This window comes from Marmota monax, unplaced genomic scaffold (genome assembly GCF_021218885.2).
Source record: "Marmota monax isolate L192 unplaced genomic scaffold, Marmota_monax_Labrador192_F-V1.1 WCK01_AAM20220418_F8-fsc00179, whole genome shotgun sequence".
Taxonomy (NCBI): Eukaryota; Metazoa; Chordata; class Mammalia; order Rodentia; family Sciuridae; genus Marmota; species Marmota monax.
In genome coordinates, this window is record NW_026695200.1 from 1,345,759 (window position 1) to 1,358,957 (window position 13,199).

General features: G+C 38.8%; 2 pseudogenes; both read right to left on the minus strand.

Moving 5' to 3' along the window:
* Window positions 1-716: 716 nt before the first annotated feature.
* On the minus strand, window positions 717-1,151 carry LOC124082354 (mitochondrial import receptor subunit TOM22 homolog; annotated as a pseudogene).
* Window positions 1,152-10,699: 9,548 nt separating this feature from the next.
* On the minus strand, window positions 10,700-12,014 carry LOC124082322 (large ribosomal subunit protein eL6-like; annotated as a pseudogene).
* Window positions 12,015-13,199: the final 1,185 nt, after the last annotated feature.

The window sequence follows — 13,199 nt, forward strand, 5'->3', positions numbered from 1 at the left end:
TTTGTTTTTTGAGTTGGAATAATTCTTAATATTTAAATAAAAACGGTGAGCACTGACTTTTTTTTTGCACACCTCTAATAGCCAAAATGTGCAGAGGAAACTGAGCCTCTGTCCTTCACACTCATTATCCCCATTTGGTGTCTGAAGCTGCAACCAGCCTCCCTTCTCTCCAGTATTCCTGGGGCTTCCTGGGGCTTTACAAGACAGCTACAGTGCAATTTGTCAGTTTCATAATATGTGCATGTCTTCCCCCAGCATCTCCATCCATCCATCCAGAAAGAAAGAAAGAAAGAAAGGAAGGAAGGAGTCATTAATGGTCAGGGATCCTTCCCTCCCATTATGGGGCATCAGTTTCTACCCCTCAATAATATAGTGAGGAGATCTTCTAGTTAGGAGCAATTTACTAGAGAAGGTAAGATGGCCAGAGCTGGAACAACTATCTGCATAGCTGCACTCTGGTATCAGAGTGAGGACAGAAGAAACACTGAGGACAGCATGGAGGGCACAGTTGAAAGTTGGGAGTCTCTCCTTGAGAGGGTTTGGATCAATGTGCCACAGTTTCTTAAAAAAAAATTTACATATATATATATATATATATATATATATATATATATATATATATATATATATATATATTTCCCCAATAATCAGCAGGTCAAACACAATTAAATTTCAATTTTCTCCCATCAAGACATTTCAAATAGAGCAGCAACCATCTAGATCTTTCTAGGAAGTGAAGGCAAAGTCCCTGGCATTCCTCCCGACAGCCCTGTATTAGGCCCTAGAAGTATCTGCTGTAGCTACAGTTGTTGCTGTTTCTCCATTTGCAGCTTCTCAGTCTCAAAGACAACGGGAAGAACCAGCATCATAAAGGAGTGGTCCCAATCCACAAGGCTGCCCTGGAAAACCTGTGTACTTTTGAGTCACAAAGAGGGAGAGATCAAAAGTGGCTCTGGCCGCTGACCGGACCCTCTCCGGGAACATCTCCTTTAGACCCCTGAGTCTCTCTGACGGGGTCTCATCTAGCTCCTCATCGTCTTCCAGCTCTTCCTCAGTTTTCTTTGCCTCGCCTTTCGGGAGCAATTCATGGGGGACAGAGGCTCCCCAGCACAGGCAGCAGGGACAGCGGCAGCGATGGTTGTTATGATCATAAGTTCTCCCTTGTCGAATCCAGTGTTTTAAAATGGGAAACCTACTAATTTTTACGGGAGGGAAAATCTGCCATTGTACAAGACTGTCACAGGTATTGGAGGGTATTTTTCATTTCTTGCCCCACCCAACAAATGCCAAAAATGAACCCCACTTATTGTGATTATTGAAAAACATGTACATACATTATTAAATGTCCTTCATACTCAATAGTATTCTTCTGGATTAAGAAATACTCCTTTAGAAATTATGTATCAACTTTCACTTTCATAATTTGTTAGTTTTTAAAAATTGATATTTTTGTACTCTTGACAGGAGTTAGCTTCTAATATGGATTGATCAGCTCTGGAATCCTTTTAACTGTGAGGAAGCCATTCTACTTAGACAGCATCCCATTTTTTGGGCCCTTCCTCTCCCAAGTTTTGTTGGCTACCTCATTTCTTCCCTATCAGAGTTTAGAACTGCACCTTTTGCTCTACAACCACAATTGCTACATAGTCATGTGCCCCATAGTGATGTTTTGGTCAAGATTGGACCATATGTATGATGACAGTTCCATAAGATTGCACTGCCTAGTGACATCTTAGTGAAAGTATTTACTGTGATGTTTGCAAAATGACACAATGTCTGTCAGTGCATTTCTCAGGTCATAGCCCCATCATAAAGCAACATAGGATTGTGTTTGTTTTTATTTCAGTGCCAATGCCTTCTTTTCACCCTAATTTTTCAAGTTATTTCAAAAGTTATTTTAAAAGTGCTCATGTTGATCTTTATATTTGAAAGGCAGTTTACTGGCTTTATGGGTTATGTTTTTTATGGGAATGCTTCTCTGTCTAGAGGATTCTTATTCATTCATTTATTTATTTTTGACATGATTTCTGGCTATGTTGCCAGTCTAGCTAAATTTCTGAGCTCAAGGGATCTTCTTTCCTCAGCCTCCCAAGAAGCTGAGGCTACAGGTAGGTTCCACCACACCTAGCTCAGGATTCTTATTTTTGAGTTCTAGCAGCCTTAATTTTATTTATGTTATGGTTGAGTCAGGTTATTATATATTCTGGACAAAGTATCCCCTTTAATTTGTGGAGGTGTATTTTACTTGTTTTGAATTATGTCTTTAATTATTTGATCTGCTGCATATTTTCTTCTGGGGTGATTCCATTTATGAACATATTTAATCTGAAACCTATCACACGGATTACATTTTCTAATAATTTTTAAACAATTCATGTATACTTCATTGACTTATTTTTCTTTTTGCTTCTGACCTATGGATGGAAAAGTGTTGCAACTTTTTCTGTAAATGGCTCATATAGTAAATATTTTAGTCTTTGTAGACACACATGCTAGATTTCTGTTGCTTAAAAAAATATTTGAGATAATAAACTTAAAGAAGAAAGTTTTTTTCACCTTACAGTTATGGAGTTTTCTATTCATGATCATTTTCTACCCATTTCTTCTGGGTCTGTGACAAAAGTACATGGCAGAACCAATCCCTTTCTCTGCCCTTACTTTTATCTCATGTCAAAAAACAAGACAGAGGAAAAAGGGGACTGGGTCCAAGCTTCCCAGTTAAGAACATGCCCCCAGTGACCTAAGACCACCCAGTAGGCCCCACCTCCTCCTCACAGTGCCAAGTTGGGGACTAAGCCTTAACACCTGGGCTTTGGGGGAACATTCTACAAACTACAGCAACACACTGTCTCTGTCTCATGTTCATCTGTGTTTTTGTTTTATCAACCACTTAAAAACTATTGGCTGCAAGTGGGCCATATAAAGTTGAATGGGTTGGATTTGTACCTTGGGCTGTACTTTGATGAGCTCTATTCTATATTTTTATCATTGGCTCTTTTTTTTTTGAAATTTCTAGTTTCATTTTCTTTTCTGGGATAAATTTAGTTTCTTTCTTGAATTACTTTAATGACTGCTGCCAACTTATACTCTCTTTCCATCTTACCATTTCTTCCATGCACTTTAAAAACAATTTTCGTGTTCTTGCAATATAGAAGTGATTAACTCATTCTTCTTTTAAAATTTAGAGAAGCTCATTTTTCATAATTTTATCAACTCTGTGGAATCACTTTTCTAGTGAGAGTTTTCTAGCTCCTCCTCCACTTTCCCGGTTCTCTGTACAGATTATTTTCTAGGTCATCTATGGTTGCTTATATATGGGGATGTCCATGTTTCTAGACCTGGCTACTCCCAGGCTACCCATGTAATTGGAAGTAGGGATGAAAGGGCAGTCTAACAAGGGATCCTTCCTTCCTTCCTTCCGTTTTTCTTCTTATGTTGGTTCAGTTTCATGATAGACAATAAGAAAGAGACAATTAGACAACTATGATATTAGTAATAAAGTTCTCTGTTGCTGCAAAGCCATGCTATAAAGAAGGTTTCTCCACACTTCACCATTTAGATTTTCCTACTTTGCCTTCTACAAACAGGGCGCAGGGGAATTCTTACAGGCAGCCTCTGCCTCCAGCTGAGCAGGGTGTACATGGATTTAGGTGTTTGACCTTCACCACTGAGTGCTCCTTAAACGTCCTTGCTGCTCTGCATCTTAGGCACAGAGTATGGCTTTTCCACTTTTCCATAGTTTTTTTCCTGCATTGAAAGTAGATGTTCTGATTTTGTATGTTGGTTGCTTTTAAGGAATTTCTAGAAAATAAAAAGTCCTTGATCCAAAATACTCCTTAACTATTTTAATCTAACCGCTTTTATGACTTTCTACAGATTATTCTTTCTTCCATTTCCTGGAAATGTGAATTCTCCTGCTACTCTCCTTGAGGGTTTTTGTAGCTGCCTTGCTTTGGATGGTAGAGCTTTTGTTTTTTCTTGAATCATGGAAGTTTCCTTATAGAGTGGTTCTGATTAGATTTTGCCAGATCTCTTGATGATCAGCTGGTTAAACCCCAGCTTTTATGCCAATTTCTCTCTTTTCAATTCTTGTGGTACATGAGTATTATAAATCTGGTCTCAATATCCCTTGTAGGCTTAGAATTAAATTTATTGCTTATGATTTTTTCCTCTAACCCAGAGAAAGACGAAAAACTTCCATTGTATTTTATTCTGTTAGCAGATGGAATTTCTAGTTTCCATTTTATGAAAATGTGTAACCCTCTGAGATTGTTGGGTATAATATGCCTGATTATGGGCTGTTCTACTTGCAGTACTGAGGAAGGCCACAGAAGGGGAAAATTGTTTCTAAAACAGAACTGCAATTACACTGTTTCTAAAACAGATCTGCAATTAAATTTTCTTTCTGTTCCTTCCTTCTCTTCCTCAGCTCCTCCTGGGTGAGGACATGTTGATCATTCCCATCTCCCAAACTCGAGTCCATACTCAGCTGCTTAGGGCTCTATTAGCTAATGGTCATAATAAAATATTTTATAGGTTTAATTTTGCTACTACTAAGAAAGTAACATTGCAAATAAATCATGAATCAAAGCCAAGGCTAGTTACTTAGCTTTATTTTAAATTACAATGTCTTAAACTAATTTTACAGTTGTATGTTACTTAATGTCAGAAACTAGAGGAATTCTGCTCTGTGTCTTAAGGCAGTATGTGGAAATCCATAGGTATACAATTTTATTGACATCATGGTGGAAGTGTTTGTTTCATCTTTATTTTAATTCATGCAGATAGGATTCTGCATCGACACTGAAAAAATTAGCATTTTTCTATACAGAAATGCAAGAAACAGAATGGCATAGGAAGATAAACATACGTTAATGTGTTTATGGACCCTCTGGGTTAATAACTCTGCTTGTCTTAGTGATAAGAGATTTATTCTCATTACTTTCACACTAAAAAGGTGATCCTGTTAGACTGAGGTTCATTTTTACTAGCTTAATGTTAATTTCTGCCTACCTTTTTGGACTTTTTTGCAAGTGCAGTAGAAAATTGTGCATATTATTGAATGCAATCCCACCTACTAGGGAAGCTGGAGCAGGAGAATCATAAGGATAGTCTCAGAAACTTAGAGAGACCCTACCTCAAAATAATTTTTTTTTAAAAGGGCTAGGGATGTGGCTCAGTGGTGGGGGCATTTATTTTGAATGCATAAGTCCCTGGGTTCAAGTCTTAGTATAAAAATAAATAAACAAACAAATAAATAAGCCAAATAGGAGGTCTGTCTGTTAAATTATATAATAAATGGCCTCTTTTTTCTCATTTGAGCCTTCTAAGTCATTCAATAGCTATTAATTCTCAAGTCTAGGCAATATTGAAGAGAATGGTAGTTGTTTTGTTTTTTATCTACCAGTTCTCTTTTTCTCCTGCCATTTTGGGGGTGGGGATGTGTGTACCAGGAATTGAACTCAGGGACACTCAACCACTGAGCCACATCCCCAGCCCTATTTTGTATTTTATTTAGAGACAGGATCTCACTGAGTTGCTTAGTGCCTCGCCACTGCTGAGGCTGGCTTTGAACTTGCAATCCTTCTGCCTCAGCCTCCTGAGACACTGGGATTACAGGCGTGTATCACTGTAGGACTTTTTATTTGTACATTAGCCACACTTTTGCTAATGTACAAATAGTTTTACTATACTTTTGCATCTGAAGGAATAGTAAAAAGAAAACCAAACCATTAAACCAAAAGGTAGGCACAAATTAACATTAAACTAATAAAAACGAACCTCACTGCTTTTGTTTAAACATTTTTACAGAGAAATTGAGGGACATGGTATGTTAGGAAAACTGATTCCCAGTGATCTTCCTGGCCTTGGCCCTGAAGTAAGAGGAGGCATGCATGAACTAAGTACATCTTGGAAAGCACAGACCATTCCACAGCTTGAAAAAATCTGGAGTTTCTGCTTCAGGAGGCTGGGGACGTGGCAGCCATTGCAGTGGATTTCACATTCTATGAATCATGGCTCCTTTGTCTCCTCACAACTGGATAACATGATTCTTGATTGAAAGAGGTGAAAATGAAGGGATCAAATTCCTGAGCCATATTTTAAAAATGATTTCAAATAATCTCTGTGGACTTATTGAAAATGGCAACCAAAGCAATCTATTTGATGACAGAAAAGTCACACAGTGAGAGAACCCAAGACATTGAGTCCTGTGTTAGTCAGCGTTCTGTTACTGTAACAGATATCTGAAATAATCAACTGTAAAAGAGGAAAGGTTTATTTTGGCTCACAGTTTGGAGGTTTCAATTCATGATTGGTTGGTCTATCACTTATGGGCCTGTAGAGAGGCAGTGTACCATGGTGGAAAGTTGAGGAGGAGGAGGAAAAGGAGTGGGGGAAGAAGAAGAAAGAGGAGAAAGCTGCTCACCTCACAGTGGTTGGTAAGTGAAAGACAGAGGGGAAGAGATGGGAGGCCCACAGTTCCCTCATGGGCAGACCTCCAATGACCTACAACCTTCTACTAAGCCTCACCTCTTAAGTGTCCCACCAACTCCCAATAGCATCAATGTGGGGACAAAGCCATGAACACACGAGCATTTGGGAGACATTTCAGATCCAAACTATGTCAAGTAGGAAGTCACAAAATGGCTTGTGTGTGTGTGTGTGTGTGTGCACGCACACATTTCTGGAGATTGAAGGCAGGGCCTCCTGCATGCTAGGCTGACGCTGTACCACTGAATTATGCCCCCAGCTCCAAAATGGGTCATTTTGAAGCAAAATAGTTTTCTTTGATGATAATCATGTAAACCTGTGGACTGAATTTTGTTTAGCTTTTACTGTAGTCATTTAGAATTCAACCATTATTCCATTAATACGAACAAAAAACAAGGTTATCTATTAATTAGGTTTTATCCCAAGGTGGTTTGCTTTAGAGACAAATGTTATTCAACAAGGGATGGTTTCCTGAAGGTCTTGATTTTTGTTATCCATATTTGAACATGTCTTGAATCATTTAAGAAGTCTTAGGAGGCTTCTAGAAGGAATAAATATTTCCCTAAGAAATTAGAGTTGTGCTGTCATATTGGATGTCGCTTTATCTTTATGTGTCTGTCTTCTTCATAGTATTGCAAATTATTTGATGCAGAAACTATATTGTGATATTCTGTGTTACCTCTTTATGCATTAAATAGTGTATTGGACAGTGTGTATTTTCAATTAATATGTTTTTAGTAAAATGAAACTGCCAGGCACTGTGGCGCACTCCTGTAATCCAAGCAGCCCAGCAGACTGAGACAGGAGGATCAGGAGTTCAAAGCCAGCCTCAGCAATGGTGAGGCCCTAAGCAACTCAGTGAGACCCTGTCTCTAAATAAAATGCAAAAAAGGCCTGGGGATGTGGCTCAGTGATCAAGTACTCCTGAGTTCAATCCCTGGTATCCTCCCACCACCCCAAAAAATGATGAAAGAGTAGTTGTGAAGTGTTTCATATAAATTATAGCACAGTAATCTTTCCTCTATAACAGTATAATGGCAACCTTTCCTGGTAGTCTCAGGGGTTTTAACATCTCTTCACAATAGTCAGTTGTATGGAGTTCAATGAGTGTATAGTTCTTTCCACTATATGGAGATTGCTCTAGATTTATATACTACTATTATGTGTAGTACTGTTTCCTGTTTTTCTTGCTATTTCAGGGAAAGTTTTAAATTCTTTTTAATTAATAATTTTTTAATTAAAAAAAATTGTGTGTGTTGGGGATAGAACCCATGTCCTTGCTCCTGCTTAGTATGAGCCCCACCCCCCCATCCTTCAGTACTTGCTCACCAGGACCTGGTGAGTTAGAAGGAGAGGCCACATGCAGCATGAGTTGACGTTCATTCATTGGGTATGCTGAATAGGAATGCTGAAGGTTTGCAATTTCAGAATGAGTTCTTTTTTCCCTGGATGACAAAAACCAAAGGTTCAAAAATGGAATGAATGCTCCCGTTTAGCTAATAAAGCAGTATGTGCAGCGCTGGACTTAAAGTATGGGCAGCAAGGCAATTGTCCCTTAGGGGGGAAAAAAAGAAAGAAAAATGGCAAACAATTTTAGCTGTCAGTTTTTCCACATTAATTCAGTTCTTGGTAATAAATGTTCTACTAGCTGATTTACAACATAAGACATTCTATAAAATAAAAATGTATGCTTCCAACCTTTAAGAAATAAAAAGGAAAAACTTCAGAAGGATCTTTAACTTTTTTTAAAACTTTTAGTTGTAGATGGACACAATACCTTTATTTTATTTTGTTTATTGATGTGGTGCTGAGGATCGAACCCAGTGCCCCACGCATGCGAGGCAAGTGCTCTACCAGGGAGTCACAACCTTAGCCCCCAGAAGGATCTTTTTAGAATAGGGTGACCAGAACACATGTGGCAATCTTCTCTCCCTTTCTCTTCCTGCTGGGGGACTCAATGAGTAACCAGTGTGTTAGGGCTTGGAGCAGGGTAGAGATCTGAAAACTCACTTGAACCTGCCAAAAGGGAGAGCAGACGCAGGGGACAGTATTTGAAACATTGGTGGGGGTAGGGAAAGGTGGCATATGACAAAGAAACAGCAGAGGTCTGTGAGCCTGAATGCGAGCAAAATTGGCCAAGTGGCTGTGTCCATCCATCCTATGTTAAGCTTCAGTGGGCAGTTTCAGTTGTAGAGAAAATCAGATAGACCATGCCTGGGAGGCACCCACAAGGCCATTCTAGAAGGACAGGGTAGAGTGTGGATAGCAATGTTGTGAAGGGGTTTACTTCAAGATGAAATCATATACATCATATTCTGTTAGTTTTCTGCAGAAGGTTCTCTATTTCACAATTAAAATAGGTAATGTTACAAAGAGTTACATTGTGAATACCCTTAATACCTTTAAAGACCAAAAAAAAAAAAAATCTGATAATGAGAAAACCAACTATTTGTTAAGGAAATGCCTGGTTTAAAATTGGACTTAAAAATTGGCTTAAAAATGTTTGAAATTTTATTTTTAAAATAATTTGAGTTGACAAAAATGGTCTGGGTCAGGTGTCCGTCGCTCTGTACTCCCATAACATTGTAAGTCTAAAATTGGTGATATTTTTACTCACACTCCAGTATTACATAGTCTAATAATTAATCTTCAAATAAACAATTTTAGAATATCTTAAGATTTATAGAAAAGTTGCAGTATTGGTTAGTAAATTACCCTAAACCCAATGTCCCCTATTGACAACATCTTACATTAGTTTGATATGCTTGTTGCAACTTACGAGCTGATACTGATGTTATTATTAATTAAAGTCTCTACTGTGCTTGAATTCCCTTACCTTTTACCTAATGTTCATTTACTATCTAGATCCTGTGCTAGATAACATGTTTCCACTAGACCTCCTTAGGCTTTTCTAGGCTTTGATAGTTTCTTAGGCTTTCCTTATTTTTTGAAGATCTTGACAGGTTTGGGAGGGCTAGACAAGAATTTTAGAGAATGTCCCTCTATTTGGCTATCCTTATTTCTTTACTCATGACTAAAATGAGTTTGTGGGTTTGGGAAGTGAAGCGCTTCTCACCAAGCCTATTAAGGGTGTGAACCATCAGCACGACTCTTCATTGCCCATCTGGACTGCAATTATCTTGCTAAATTTCTACATTGCAAAGTTACCCTCCCCCAACCTTTCCAGGTTGTACTTGATGAAATAAGTCACTATGCTAACTCTACACTAAAAGGATGGGTGTTGTGGTCCATCTCCTTGAAGATGGAGTATCTATATACTTTATCTGTAATGCTTCTAAACAATTTATCATTCTTCCCTATTCACTTATTCATTCAGTTGTTTATTTGTGTCAGTGCAGATTGATGAGTGTTGATTTTATACTTTTGTTGTAATCTGATGCTAAATTTTCCAGGTTTCATCCCCATGGGGAGGTCACTCAGGATGCCACCTACATCCTTTTCATGAGGCACATCCCTGAGATCTTTAGCATTTTCTTGCTTTCTGATACCTCAGGCCACTCCCAGTTCAAACCATCTGTTTCACCTGATTCATCCATTTCTCCAAGGACTCTTGGTTCCTTTTATTGGCAGATAGTATCAGCAACTAAGCTCTAAGCCTAAGTGTGATTGTTGTTGCTAGGGTGTTGTTTCTTCTAGGTCTGCTCAGTGGATAGATCTCAAGAGTACATGTGGGCATACTAACTTGTCTGAACACTCACTTCATAAACATTTCTATGTGTACACATCTATATCCATTGTAAGCAAAACAAAAATTCATAATGATGCCACCCACTCTAATTTAGCACACATGGCTTATTCTAGACTTTTCCTTGTTCATCTGTAAGTTCCCACAACAAATGGTGAGAAATCTGACCCCAACCATCCACCACCTGTATATTATATTCAGTTTTAGTATGTAAATAGAGTGGTTTCTGGGTATCTGTTGGGCACTGGTTCTAGGACCTTCACAGATGTCAAAACACAGATGCTCAACTACCTTATATAAAATGGTCTGGTATTTGTGGATAACCTATGCACATCCTCCCATATATTTAAATCATCTCTAAATGACTTATAAACCCTAACATAATAAAATGTTGGGTAAATAGTTGTTTAGGAAATAATAACAAGGAAAAGAAAGTTAGTACCTGTTCATTAAATTTTTTAAAAATGTATCAGTTATTTAATTAGGTTCCTGGTAAGAATTCTAGAACACCAATTTGTGAGGATAAATTCCATTTGTTAGAGCAAAATCAAATCACATGTAGCCCTGGAGCTGAGGAATAGTTTTGATTTGGGGTAAAATTTGTGAGTCTACATCTTTCAGATTAACCTTGTGACTGCTCTGTAATCTCAGATTTCTCTTCCTCTGTGCCGGATTTCACTTTCTGCCGCAGTCTGGCTGGGCACAAATGCCGCAGTCTGGCTGGGCACACAATCACGAGCCACCACACAGCTTGTAGATTCAAACAGCAACTCTTTATTCCTGAACTCACACCAGCCGTCTACAATCACGTTCTGGGGAAATCCACGTTCTCTGCCCAAATCCACCTCCACTGGGCTTCTGTCTCCCCAAAAATACTGTCTGAATCCCGTGAGAACTCAAGGGGAACTCAGGCAGCAGGATATGCCCTATTCCCAGCAGGAATAATCTTAAACCTGGAACGCCCTAAACCCAATTATCCTAAACCGGGAACACCCTAATCCCGGATCCGCCCTGGTCCTTGAGCAAGGTCACCTAACTGCAATGTCACTGCAAAATGTCCTATTTCCACGAGTCCTTCCGCTAAGCAACATGGGGTACGCTGGCAAGGAAATTGTCATACCTACTTGGCTAATGGCTCCCAGCAACTTTCCTGGTGTCTGGGCTTCCGCAACTTCTTCTTCTTGAAGTAAGCATCAGTGAAGTGTTGTGGGATTTTCACGTTGCTGATATCAATCTTCGTGGAGGTGGTGATAACAAACTTCTGGTATGTTCTATGCAGAGAAACTCAGTTGAGGGAAAGAGGTCCCATCACAAGTAGCAAGCCTCTGCTCAGCTTCTTCAGCAAAACCACTCTCTTGTCTCTGTGGCGCCCAGTGAGGATGATCAAGACCGTCCATCCCAGGAGTGAGACTGGCTTGCAGTTTTCTCACATGCTGACTTGGGGGGTGGTGGTGGGGGGTTTGCTGTGATTCAACAGCTTTTGTGGCACATCTTCAGCGGAATAGTATCCAGGCATTTTGTGAAGCTTAACCACCCTAGTACCACCATTCTTGTTCCCACCAGCTGGTTTTGTGAGAGTAGCAAGAACCTTCTCTTTCTTCTTCTTTTCAACCTTGGATTTAGCAGCTGAGTACTTCTTCTTGTACATGGCCTTTGAGAATACCTAGCAGATCCGGAGGACCAACCAGTGGGGCTTCTCTTTCTTGAGTTTCTTATTCTGAGGGTCTCCTTTTTTAACCTTGCCCACAGCATCAGCCTTCTTGGATCCAGGTTTCTTCTCCTTAGTGTCCAGCTTCTCAGCCTTTTCACCCATCATCTTGCAAGCTAGGAAGGAAACCTAAGTACCTCTATTTTTTAAATAGTATTTTTGATTCACAGTCAGTTGAATCTGAAGCTGTGGAACTCACAGATAGGAAGGGCCAATTATACACACAGTTTTATAATTTTTAACCTGTACCCCCAATGAGAAATAGCTTTGCCAACTAGAATACTATGCTTATTGCAGTTGCTTTGTCCTTTGTCTTAACATCTCCACTCATTTCCACAGTTACCAAGGTCAGCAACTCTTCTCCACCTTCTCCTCAATGATGTTGTGTAAGATATTTTAGAGTTGGATTATTTTTTTGCAATAAGCATTCTATCCTGATATTTCTTGCCAATCTAACCAACTTTACTGTAATCTACATGCTTAGAAGTTCACTCTTTGTTCCATAAAGTTCTGTGTGTTTTCACGACATATTCAACAACAAAGTGCTATACAAAATAACTTCAATTCTAAAAATCCTCTGTGCTTCAAATATTCTTATTTGAGCCTCTCTCCTCCACAAGCCCTTCCAACAGTGAACTGTTTTCTCTCCATACAAGTTTGCCTTTTTCAAAATGCCAATGAATGAAGCCATATAATATATTGCCTTTTCAGGCTGGCTTGTTTTATGTAGCAGTTTGCACTTAAGATTCATCCAGTTGTTACTTGCATAGATTGCTAACTCTTTTTCTTTTTAATCACGGAGTAGTGTTTTTCCATTGTATATACCACATACACATTTCCATATGTATGTACCATAATTTGTTTATCCATTTGCCAACTGGAGGACATTTTGGTAATTTGCAAGTTTAACAATTACGAATAAGGAGGCTATACATATTAGTTCACAGATTTTCATGTGGACTGCAGTGGCTGGATTAAAAGATAAAACTTTGTTTAGCTTTGTAAGGAAACTGGTGAAGTACTCAGAAGAGACTGCAGCATTTTGTATTCCTGCCAGCAATGAAATGAGAGTCCCTGCTACTCTGAATTCTCACTGGCAATTGATATTGTCAATGTTTTTTTTTTTAACTATTATCATAGATGTGTAGGAAGAATCCATTGTTGTTTTAATTTGCATTTCTCCAACGAGAAGTGATATTAGGTCGTTTCTCATCTTCTTGTTCACCATCAGTATATCTTCTTTGATAAATATTGGCTCAGATCTTTTGCCCACATTTTAAATTGGGTGACTTG